This window comes from Solanum dulcamara, chromosome 3, assembly GCF_947179165.1.
Source record: "Solanum dulcamara chromosome 3, daSolDulc1.2, whole genome shotgun sequence".
NCBI lineage: Eukaryota > Viridiplantae > Streptophyta > Magnoliopsida > Solanales > Solanaceae > Solanum > Solanum dulcamara.
The window spans coordinates 15,770,707-15,781,575 of NC_077239.1; positions in this window are offsets into that span (position 1 = coordinate 15,770,707).

Below are 10,869 nucleotides of genomic sequence, written 5' to 3' on the forward strand. Positions count from 1 at the left end.
GGGGCTCATATACAAATTTCTAAAATAATTTAGTATTTTCTTTTGTATTTGTATATTTCAGGGCTTATATAAAAATCCCTAAATGTTTGTATTTATATACAAAATGAATTTATGGGCTCATATACAAATATTTAAAACAAATTTGTATTTGTATATACAATCTGTTTGAAAGTCCAATTTGTATAATGCAATTAGATATACAAACGGGGAAGTCAAATTTGTATAATGCAATGAGATATGCAAACAAAAATTAGCATAGCAACTGAAACTTTAGTTATGGAACATAATTAAGCAAACTATAGCTAAGGAGCCTAAGTATGTTTCAAGTATTTGCTATTTTTGAAAATTCCTCTTAAAATAATAGTGTTTGGGTCTAGCCCAACTCCAAGCCAAACAAAAACAGAAAAAAGAGTGGCTCAAATCAGAAAAATACACAATGTGTCCCTCAAATGTAATGGTCTTAATATTTTGTAATGACCCTGAATGTTATTTTCGACAAAATTACCATTTCACTCCTCCCTTCAGTTTCTCCGAGTTATTTTAGATTGGGTTTGAAAGTTAGTTTTTGAAAATCATGTAAAAAATTGAGGTTTTGCTAGAAAAATGAGTTTTAAAGGCTTAAGTTGTCAAATTTTGAGTTTTGGAGTCATTTGAAGTTTTGAGTCTTGGAATGAAATTTCATCGATTCTATCAGTTCTGAAATGTGGAAATTGGTTTAGAAGAATTGTCGGAATAAGATTTGGAATTGAAATGTGGAATTTAGGTCCGAAGTTGGAAATTGAGTTAAAATTTGATCCAAATTTGACTTTGGTCAACATTTGAGGTTCGGATGCTCGAATTGAATTTATGATGGTTCCAATGGTTTTGGGAGGTGATTCTAATTCTAAAAAGGGCTTCATTGTAATTTTTAGAAGTCCTGAGCTTGTTTTGATATTTTGGGGGTCTGAGTTAATTTAGTTGCGACTTTTCGAATTTCGGGTCAAGGAGACCTCTAATTCAAATTCCATCAATTTTATTAAGCCCGAAATATCATTTGCAAGTTAGTAGCATATTTGGTTTGTGTTCGAAAAATTTTGAATTAGTTTTGGGTGAGCTTTTAAGCTTCTTGGGTGGTTTGGCGCTGTTCAGCAAATTATGGCAACTAAAAGGTTTATCATTAGTTTTAAAGATCAAAAAATTATTTCAAAACTTCTGAAATTTTGAGCATGAGTTATAGGATTTATCTACAAAGTTTTCTTGATCGCCTCATTCGGGTTAAGATGTGGCTAAAGTCTCTCTATGGTGCATTTTCGCTAAGCCGAGATTGCAATTTTATCTCAAAATAAGAAATAATTATTTATCGAGCAGAAATAATATTTTACCAGGCAAATGAGTTCAAAATTGAGTTTCATTTGAAGGAACAGGTCTGTATCATTATTTAAGACATTTAGAAAAATGAATCGGGTCATTTCCTATCTTATGAGGGATTTACGGCTCTTTTAATGAAAATATAAGTTGCAGATTTTCTGGTGCAATTAGAGTTATACAAGTATATAAATTTCAGATGGCGTTCATTTGGTATTTTGGGCATATCGGGAGTTCTAGAACTCGGAATTGAGTGATTCTTGCGGATTTCTTCTCGATATAATATGAGGGTTAGCATACAATCCTCAATTGGACATTTTCTCATGATTTCTTCATCTTGTTTTCTTTCCTTATCCGTAAATTTCTTGGGAAAAATTGGGGTTTTATCGATTTGAACTCCATTTTTGATGAAAAAGGCATATTTACGATCCTTGTGCTATGTATAAACTGATTTTGGAATAAACTTGTTGATTCATCAATTATTTTCATCATATTAACCACGTATAATTTAGATTTTTTTCGTAAAAATAAAATTTGCTAAATTTAGGATTTCAAGGTCGATTTTAACTCTATTTTTAATGAAATTTCATATTTGAACTTTTCTAAATATGGATAAGATATGTTTCAAGAAATATTTTAGATTTGACTCGGGGTTTTGGATTCGGATATTTGAGGTTTTCTCAAGAACATGAATTTTAGTAAAATTGGTGTTTGAGGGCTGATTTCAACTCCAAATTCAAATTGATTTTCAAAATTAGTTTCCAAATACTTCAAGGATAATTTTCATGTAAAAATTTCCGAATTTTCTTTTCGCTTTCCAAATCATGTTTTTCGGGTATTTCGGGCCAGTTTTGGCCTGATTTTTAAAAATGTTGATTTAGATATTATTAGACTCGTTTTCTTATTTGATTGAATATTTGAATAGATTATCTTGATCCAGAGCGCCAACGTAAGGGCAAGGCTTAAATTTTGGACTAGTGAGAATGGATTCGAGGCAAGTGAATTTCTAAACCTATTCTAAAGCTTGTAGGATCATGTATTCTTGTCTTATGTGTTAAGGATTGATAGAAAGTGGTGTTAAGAACTATGGATATTCAAATGAACTTGATGATAAAGAGGGGTAATAAATGGAAAAATTGAGATGAGATGACATGTGGTGTTCGATGTGATAGAACCTTGGGCTTGTTATGAATATTTTGATATATTTATATGTTGTTGATATGTTATTGATTAATAGGGTGATTGTGGACTATATGACATTATATGTGAATATCCATTCTATTTTCACTTATTACTTGTGCATACACTTATCTGTGATAGCTGAGGAAGTGATATGAGTAAGATACTAGATATTGGGATCGAGATTTCTATCGATCGAGATGATTGGTTGAGGTCTTTTTCGGCGGCCGAGATCTTTTTTGGTGGATGTTATAGCCGAGGTCTTTTTCGACAGATACATGGTCTATGTGAGGCCCCCATGGGTTTCGGTTTAAGGTGGTTAGTGGATGTGTATCATTAGGGCAGACATGCATCACGATATGTGACATTTCATTGTATTTCGTTGCATCATACATCTTTTGCTATTGTGGATGGTTTTACCCATTATATTTCTGTGATCTGTATTATTGATTGTGTTGATTTGCTTGCAAATTGAATTGTACTATTATTGAGGTATATGAATATTGTTCTGTTAGAACTTTAGACTAGGCTTCTTTCTGTGCAGGTTGTAGTCTAGGGGTTGGATGGTGTGGCAGGAGTACATGTATTTTACTAGCTTTTTCTTAGTCTTAGTTGTTTACTTACTGGGTACAACATTGTTGTTACTCACTCCTTGCTAACTACACTTGTATAGGTTCTAAGCCCGGACAGTGACCTATTTTTTCTTATTTTCATTCGAGGCTTCTGAGGTGATTCAAGAGATAGATATTGATGCCGATCATCTTTTTTATTCCTCTTTAATTATTACTTTGTTGTACTCGAAAGACAAAGATTAAGACTTGTATTTATTTCGTATCTTAAATTAAAAGGCTTGTACATGTGATAATCAGTCCGTGGGGGATTTTGTAATTGACTAAGTTGCTATTTTATCTATATTTATTTGTCAAAATTGTCTTCCGTTTTTACCTTCCACGATTGTTGGATTTAGGCTGACTTGTCTCATGGGAAAGGACAAGTGTCATCACGCCCAGTTTTTTAGATCGTGATAAAAATGTATCAGAGCCCAGGTTCATAGATCTCACTGTACAAACCAAGTTTAAGTAAAATCTCGAAGATCAGTATGGAGACGTATGTACTTATCTTCGAGAGACTATGAAGATTTTTAGAAAATACATTCACTTCTTGATTCTTTATCATGCGTCCTTGATCTGATCCAATTCCTATGTCACGCCTCGGGAGGGTATCCTAGACGTGATCGGCACTCGAAAGCCATTTTTGGCCTTCAAAAAAACCACTTGATTCAGTCATACTATCATTCAATCACATTCACTCAATGGAGGATTCAATCATAAACACACTATTCTCATTATGGGGTCCGAAGGCCAAACACTATCAACTCAACAAAACAAATATAATAAGACTCCTCAAAATAACAGTCCAATCTCCCCACACTCTAGTCTATGAAGCCTCTATCAAAGTCTAGGAGGGTCCAATGACAAGCCCATGGCTACCAACAATCAAAATAAAGGAAACAACACAAAACTATACAGGGAGCTCAACATCCTCCAGAAACTAGGAGGACTCACCAAGTAGCTGAAAGTGTGTAGATCTTCAACGGTGCGCCGGTTGATGATCTTTAGTATCTGTCTCTACATCATGAAACGATGCAGGCCAAATGGCGTCAGTACGTGGAATGTACGAGTATGTAAAATGGCCGAATAAAACAACATCAGAAAAGGATCAACCAACTCGGAAATCTCAACTCATAAAGAAGTGACAACTCACTCAAGTGTCTTAAGTATAATAAGAAATGGTTTAGACGGGACCAATTCACATGCCATTCAACTCAACTGACTCGGAGCACTATCAAGACCTAAATGGGAGTTTCTCTTATCCGACAACCATCACTTATGAGCTAGTGATAGTACAATAATCAGACGTTGTTGCCACATCCGTCCATACCTTACCAGGGCATGAACGCCTCTCTAATCATGGATTCCATCGATTAGTCAAGTCCTATCATTTCAGGACAATAAAATGGGAAATATCCGACTTTAACGGTTCGATCCCACGGGAAGCATCCGACTTTAACGGTTCCATCTCTACCTACGTTGACGGCATAGTTTCTGGGGTTCGAGTATGGACTATACTCTCACCAGCTTCAGTGCTCGATACTCCTCCCATGACTCCATGCTTATAAGACTCCCTCCAATCATCTCAAACAAGCCCTCACAAATAGTTTCATTTAGAATTTTTGCCAACTCATCAACTCTATTCTCATTTCAACTCAATTAAGTCATAATGGCAAGTCTCATTTAGGACCTTGTCCACTCATCAATTCTATCCTCCAATCAACTCAATCAAGCCTAATTTAAATAAGCATTTATAACCTCCCACAAACATAACAAACCATTCCTCTCCTCATTTATCACCTCCTTATGACTCATCACACTCTAAGGTTTTAAACCAATAATTCAAGAGGAATAACACATTTAAGGAAATTGACACATTCAACATAATCACATGGTTATGGAAATCAACCGAGCATATTAACAAACCATCTCCATCAACTCATTCTAACATGAAGGTTTTAGAAATTCTTAGCTCAACAACTTCAACACAATAAGAATCAAATTAATAGGAGACAAGACTCATTCAAACATAAACCATATCAAGAAACCCCATTCTCATGGACATCTAACCTCAAAGAAGAGTAGGGCACATGGGTGGACTCAATCCATGCTTTGAGTAGCCTTACATACCTTAGAATAGATTCTTGAAGAAACCTTGTTATTGGGCCTTCAATGGCAACTTGAAGTCTTGAAGCTCTTGAAACAATTCCTTGTTGGAAAATGGAGAAAAAGAAGAAAAGAGATTTCTAGGGCTTTTTAGAGAAAGAGGGAGAGGCTGAAAATGGTCCCAAAACGCCCAAGGATCGAGTATATATAATCTGGGACAATTCCCAAATTGCCCTTTCTCCAAAATTCTAAAAAATAGGCTAAAAACGCTTCTGGCGTGATAGTGGCGCGTTGCGCCATTGAAACGCCAAGTCAATTAGGCCTAAAACCTGCACATCTGTTAGTGGTGCACCGCGCCAAGGACCAAACTACTGAGGCATGTTCTTGGCGCGATAGTGGCGCGTCGCACCCTTACAGCGCCAAGGCCATATTTTCTGGGTTTTGGAAAATAGGCTTGAAAACTCTGCACATCTCATAGTGGCGCGCCGTGCCAGGGACCAAACTACTGAGCCATGTTCTTGGCGCGATTGTGGCGCATCGCGCCACTGCGTCGCCAAGCCCAGATTCCCAGCAGTTGCAACCCAAGCCTAAAATTCCTGTCGTGCTAGTTCATCTTAGGATCGTCATATCTTTTGACTCCAAACTCCAAAAATTACATTCTTGGTGGCGTTGGAAAGAAGACTCGATGAACTTTAATTTAATAGGTCGTGGGCCACCCAGATTATCATCTTTCAAAAGGTAGGGTCGTTAGAAGTCGATCCCTTATACGAACTCATCCTAAAACTCAGTCACAACGAATCTTTTGGACTTAGCTTGGTCCTAGGGGTCCTTTGTGACCCCACATCACCTCTAACACTGCTTCATTTCTCAGGGACTCATCTTAACTCATGCATATACTTCACAATACTCAAGTTCGACCCTACCCATATACAAGAAGGGTCCGAATCTTAGGGAAAATTTTTGAGGGGTGTTACATTATCTTCTCCTTGGGATCATTCATCCTCGAATGACGAGTAACCAAGAATGGACTCGGGGTACAAATCACAATCAGAATTCAGTCATTCAACTAATCAAATTCTCTAACAAATTACCAATCAAACTCATAATGGACAAACAAATTTAAGTCAAGGAAATGGACATTACCTTCAACATTCTCGTCGGTAGGCACGAATAGATGGGGATATTTAGATTTCATATCTTCCTCCGCTTCCCATGTGGCTTCCTTAACAAACTGATTTCTCCATAGGACTTTAACTAAGGTGATCTCTTTGTTCCTCAATTTGTGGATTTGGCGATCAAGAATTTGGACCGGGACCTCTTTATAAGATAAGCTATCCTTAACTCCAATACTATCAATGGGGACTACCAATGAGGGATCGCCTAAGCATTTCTTCAACATCGAAATGTGGAATACCGGATGAATAGAGGCTATCCCTGAGGGTAACTCCAACTCATAGTCAACACTCCTAATCCGCCTCAAAATCTAGTAAGGACCAATATATCGGGGACTAAGTTTCCCCTTCCTTCCAAACCTTATGACGCCCTTCATGGGTGACACCTTCAAGTATACCCAATCACCCACCTCAAACTCTAAGTCTCTCCTCCACACGTCGGTGTAAGATTTTTGGCGGCTTTGGGCTATCTTTAGCCTGTCTTGAATGACTCTCACCTTCTCCATGGCTTGGTGAACAAAATCAGGCCCAATCAACTCAACTTCACTAACTTCAAACCATCCAATTGGCAATCTACACCTCCTCTCATATAAAGCTTCATAAGGAGCCATTTGAATGCTTGCATAATAGCTATTATTATATGCAAACTCTATGAGAGGTAAGTGATCGTCCCAATTTCCTTTGAAATCCAACACACATGCCCTCAACATATCTTCCAATGTCTGGATGGTGTGCTCTGCTTGGCCATCTGTCTGGGATGAAAGGCCATACTCAAGTTCACCTTCGAACCTAATCCCTTCTAAAAGGATTTCCAAAATTGGGAAGTGAATTGAGCTCCTCTGTCTGAGATGATAAACAAGGGAACCCCATGCAATCTGACAATCTCTTGAATGTATAACCTTGCATAATCTTCTGTGGTGTCAGTAGTCTTAACTGTCAAGAAGTGAGCTGATTTTGTCATTCTATCCACGATCACCCAAATGGAATCATGTTGCTTTCGGGACCTCGGCAAACCTATGATAAAGTCCATATTAATCATCTCCCACTTCCATTCTAGGATTTCTATATTTTGAGCCAAACCACACGGTCTTTGATGCTCAACTTTCACCTATTGGCAATTCGGGCACTTGAAAACAAACTCTGCAATATCTCTCTTCATCCCACTCCACCAATAGATTTCCCTCAAGTTATGGTACATTTTTGTAGAGCCCAGATGAATAGAGTATCTAGAACTATGCTCTTCGGCCATAATCCTCTCTCGAACATCATCGACATCAGGTACACACAATCTATTTTGGTACCTCAACACACCATCTCCCCCTTTGGTAAAAACCATTACCTCTTATTTATGAACAACTCCCTTCAATTGGAGAAGGATGAGATCTTGGTCTTGTTTCTCCTTTACCTCTGCCACAAGTGAGGATGTAGACCCATCCTGAATAGTAACTCTGCCTTCATTGTTCTCTTTCAGACGAACTCCTAATCGGACTAATCTATGTACCTTCTTTGCCAATTCTCTCCTTCTCTCCTCTACATGGGTAGTGCTACCCATAGACAACCTGCTAAGAGCATCAGCAACAACATTAGCTTTACCTGGGTGGTAAAGGATGCTTATATCATAGTCTTTGAGTAGTTCGAGCTATATCCTTTGTCTCAGGTTGAGTTCCTTCTAGATGAAGACGTATTATAAGCTCTTGTGATCGGTGAACACATCAACATGCACTCCATACAAGTAGTGGCACCAAATTTTAAGCGCAAATACCACCGCTGCCAGCTCAAGGTCATGAGTTGGATAATTCCTCTCATGAATCGTAAATTGTCTTGAAGCATAGGCTATCACCTTCCCCTTTGTATTAACACACAGCCAACCCAATTCTAGATGCATCACAATAGATCACAAAGCCCTATGTTCCATCGAGCAAAGTCAAGACAGGAGTAGTGGTTAGCTTGGTCTTTAATTTCTGGAAACTCTCCTCACAAGCATCGGACCATTGGGAACTTAGCCTTTTTTTGGGTCATCTTAGTCAATGGTGATGATAGGGATGAGAATCCCTCTACAAACCTTTGATAATAGCCAGCCAAACCCAAGAAGCTTCTTATCTCTGTAGGGGATGTGGGTCAGGGCTAATTCTTCACTGCCTCAATTTTCTGAGCATCAACCTAAATACCATCTCCAGATACAATGTGGCCTAGGAAAGCCATTGATGCAAGCCAAAATTCACACTTGGAGAACTTTGCATACAATACCTGGTCCTTCAAAGTTTGTAAGACGACTCTAAGATGATGGGTGTGCTCCTCTTCATTCTTGAAGTAGACCAAGATATCATCTATGAATATGATCACAAACATATCAAGATATGGTTTAAACACTCGATTCATGAGATCCATAAAAGCTGCGGGGATATTAGTCAACCCAAAGGACATGACCAAAAATTCAAAGTAGCCATAACAGGTCCGAAACGCTGTCTTTGGAATATCACGCTCCCTCACCTTCAACTGATGGTATCCAGATCTTAGGTCTATTTTTGAGAAACAAGTGGCACCCTGAAGTTGATCAAATAAATCATCTATTCTTGGGAGAGGGTATTTGTTCTTTATGGTGACCTTGTTCAGATACCTATAATCAATACACATTCTAAGGGACCCATCTTTCTTCCGCACAAATAGGATGGGAGCATCCCATAGTGAGACACTCGGCCTAATAAATCCCTTATCTAACAAGTCTTTCAACTGTTCTTTCAACTCTTTCAACTTAGCCGGAGCCATTCTATATGAAGGGATAGAGATAAGTTGGGTATCAGGGAGAACATCAATCCCAAAGTCGATCTCCATATACGGAGGGACTCCAGGTAAATCTTCAGGAAAGACATCAGGAAACTCGTTGACAATCAGAATTGACTCAAGGGATGGAGACTCAATATTGTCATCTTTCACTCGGACAAGGTGATAAATTCACCCCTTTGAGATTAGCTTCCTGGCCCTAAGGTAGGAAATAAACTTACCCTTAGGCACGACAGAACTCTCCTTCCACTTTATGACAGCCTCATTTGGGAATTTGAACTTAACAATCTGGGTCCTACAATCAATAGAAGCATAACAGACATAAAGCCAGTCCATAACAAGGATCACATCAAAATCAACCATGTCTAACTCAACCAAGTCATCCAAGGTATTCCTATAATGAATTGACACAATGCAATCCCTATAGACTCTCTCAGCTAAGACAGAATCACCGACAGGAGTAGCTACACTGAAAGGCTCAAGAAGATATTCAGGAATTTTATTAAATTTACTAGCCACGTAAGGGGTCACAAAAGATAGAGTGGCACCCGGATCTATCAAAACATAGCAGTCAACAGAAGAGACTCAAACTATACCTGTCACGACGTTTGGAGAGTTCTCTTAATCTTGGCGACTACTCATGGCGTATAGATGGTTAGTACCTCTACTCGTACCTGAAGTAGTGCCCCTTTGATTACCTCTAGCTGGTGGTGCGATGGTAGAATGCTGGGCTCTGTTTCCCCCTGTTGGAAACTCCCTCGGAAAATGATCCATTTGGCCGCATTTATAACAACCAACCCTTCCCGCTCTGCACTCCCCCAAGTGGAGCCTACCGCACTTGCCGCATGGTGGCTTCCCTCTCGAACCTTGACTCACACTAGTCTGGTATTGAGAACCCTAGGGTCTGAAACTCTAGCGACTCTATCCCTGCCGATCATACCTGTTCTGCAGCATAGGTGCACTTGCTGTGGATGAGGCATAGTTGAAAGGCCTCTTCTGGAAGAAGGACTTATTGCCCTTGTTCTGTTTCTGTTCATTCTTATGCCCAGCTGACCTTGCCTTCTTTCTCATATGCTCCTCTTTTTCCTTTCTCTTCTCTTCGTCCACCTGTTGAGCATACACCATCAATCTGGAAATATCCATGTCAAAGATCAACAATGTTGCTTTGCACTCCTTCTTCACATATGTCCCTAATCCAGAGACGAACTTCCTCATTTTTGACCTCATATCTGAGATCATCTCTGGAGCATACCTGGACAGCTGGATGAACTTCAGGTCGTACTCTTTAACAGTCATACCTTCTTGTTTCAGATTCACAAACTCCTCCACTTTTACTTCCCTCAATTCTCGGGGAAAGAAGTTGTCAAGAAAGGCTCCCTCGAATTCATCCCACATAGAAGGTTCAGCATCCTCACCTCTACCTTGTTCCCACTGGTTATACCAAATGTTTGCCATATCCTTGAGTTGATAAGACACCAACTCAACCCCCTTAATTTCCGTAGCATGCATAGCTTTCAAAATTTTCCATATCTCATCAATAAAATTTTAGGGATCTTCATCAACCTTGGAACCCGTGAATGCCGGCGGATTCATTCTTAGAAAGTCCCTAATTCTGGTGGCAGCTGATGGCTCTTGGGAACTAGAGCTAAGAGTTGGCGAGCTCTGGTTCCATTTCG